The sequence below is a fragment of the Monodelphis domestica genome, chromosome 4 (genome assembly GCF_027887165.1).
Source record: "Monodelphis domestica isolate mMonDom1 chromosome 4, mMonDom1.pri, whole genome shotgun sequence".
In the NCBI taxonomy this organism is placed as follows: domain Eukaryota; kingdom Metazoa; phylum Chordata; class Mammalia; order Didelphimorphia; family Didelphidae; genus Monodelphis; species Monodelphis domestica.
Window position 1 is genome coordinate 74,397,130 of NC_077230.1, and position 2,300 is coordinate 74,399,429.

The window sequence follows — 2,300 nt, forward strand, 5'->3', positions numbered from 1 at the left end:
CATTATATTTTAGGAGATTTATTAATGATCATTAGAAACCAAGGAATAAAGAGGATACAAAATAAAGACCACATGCTCATGGTTGATTAGCCATTTCAAAATCCCCACTCACCACTGCCATGCTCGCCAACAGGGCCAAAAAGAGAGCCGGACCCTCTACGTCCCTGCCTAATATCCCCTGTCTACAGGAAGTACATAATGACAGGTCAGTGGGCTCCTGGGAAATGTAGTTCTTTTTTAGGGTAACAGATTTTCAATTATACACAAGGCTAGTAAGTGTCTAAGGATGAATTTAAACTCAGGTCTTCTTGATTCCAGATCCAGCGTGATCCATGTTGAATTTATGAGATAATTTAAAAGAAAATCAAGATGTGTATACAATAGAGAGTCACAGTTCCACAATGTGTCATAGAAATGTTCATTTTATTTGGTGTTTTTTAAGTTCAGAATTTTTTTAATGGAAAAAATGGTTTCTTTCTTTTGTCTATGTGTATCCCAATTTCTACTTGTATCATCTTTTTATTCTTTCATCAGAGGAAAAGATCTTTCTTTCAAGGTCATTCCCTTTACTTGGTGACCTCAATCCCATTTCCTTCTGCCTCCTTTAGGACCAATCTTGCTCTGCCATTCCTTCTTCAATCTCTCTGGCATCATCAATCTCTCTCTTTCTACTGGCTCCTTCCCTGATACCCTATTGTTGAGATGAAAAGGAAAAAAAAAAAACCTTTTTGTTGTTGTTTAGTCATTTTGGCAAAGTGGAATTTTATAGATGAGGAAACTGAGGCAAACAGGACAAAGCTAGTAAGTGTCTGAAGCTGATTTGAACTCAGGAAGATGAGTCTTCTTGACTCTAGGCCTGGCATTGTATCCATTGAACCATCTAACTGACCTACTTGCTGCCCCAACGGCTACTTCACTTGTCCCTACTTGTCCCACAAAGCGAATTCCCTCTATTTCTCTTTCCTTTTCCTATGAAATTATGGCAATGAGTAATCTGCCAACTAGAACCTCTATTTTCTGACCATTTACAAAAGTTGTCTAACCTAACCTAACTGGTGCCTGAACAAAAATTCCCTTCTATATCATTCCTAATAAGTGACTTTCCAGTTTTGTCTGAAGACTTTTATTGAAAGGGGACCTAGGATCATAGATCTAGAACTGGAAAGGATGCAAAAGCTATCTAATCCAACCCTTCTCATTTTTACAGATGAAGAAACTGAGGCACAGAGAGATTAAGTGAACTTCCTGTGGTCCCACAGGCAGTATCAGATGCAGGAATTCACCTGCATTCTTTTGATTTTAGACTTTGTGCTCAGAGCACTGTACCATTTGCTTCTTGGGAAATCTGATTCATCCTGAACATCACCATCTAATTTGGAATAGGTCTAATTATTAGGAAATTTTTCCTTTACAAGTAGTCTCATTCTGACTAGTAAGATATGAGAATATGCATATAGTTCCCAGAGGTGTCAGAATCTTCCCTCCTAAAAGTCTTGTGAGTTAGAGAAACAAATTGAAGTGAGTTCTAAATCACAAAATCAGGTTTACAGCTGACCTTAGAGGCTATTGCTGTCTCCTTTCCCTCGCCCATTTTACAGGTGAGGAAACTGAGGCAAAGGGAAATTAAGTAACTTGTCCAGGGTAACATAGCCAATAAGTAGCATTATTTGAACCCAACCAGCCCCTTCCTGACTCCAAGTACAGTACACTTACTATGCTTCCTTGGCCTTTTCACAATTATCTTCTGTGAAGTCACAGAACAGCATATCATAGCTACTCTGAGTCTTCTTGGTCTTCCAGCAGTTTTCTTGGTCAAAAGGTGAAATGGGCGTTACAATTTCATGCCTATGAATTTTCCTTGGGCACTAAGAGACTATTTAGAATTTTATGCTTGAGAGGGTTCTAGAGTATGCCTAGGGAACAATGTGTTGTTCTATTGAACTGAATTTCTTAGAGTCAACCAGAAAACCCTCTGGTTTTCAATCCACTGTTGTTAGAAATATTTCTAACATTGGTATTTCAACCGGTTTTCCTAAGTCAGTAAGTAGAGTATATGGAAGAATGCTTTTAATCTTTGGTGTTAAGGACCTGAGCATTATGCAGTCCTACGGAGGAGATGATGTTGGTTATTGCATTGTCCCTACAGTGACTTCAGGATCAACTCTCAGAGTTGTTTTTTAGACTACATCACTGCAAGGAACGTTTTTCCTTCTTTTTATCATTTGGCTTTTCTCTTCACACTGGAATATCTCCTCCATGTGCTTAAAAAACTACAACCGCAAGGTTCTGGCTAGTTAGGT

The 2,300-nt window shown here is 38.6% G+C and overlaps 1 long non-coding RNA gene across 1 annotated transcript; it reads right to left on the minus strand.

Annotated features, from left to right (window-relative positions):
- Positions 1-406: 406 nt before the first annotated feature.
- Positions 407-2,025, minus strand: LOC130453650 (uncharacterized). Its single transcript, XR_008911106.1, has 2 exons — positions 1,714-2,025; positions 407-691 (listed from the first exon to the last, which is right to left on the minus strand). It is a non-coding gene; the product is annotated as an uncharacterized LOC130453650 (long non-coding RNA).
- Between the last annotated feature and the right edge of the window lie 275 nt (positions 2,026-2,300).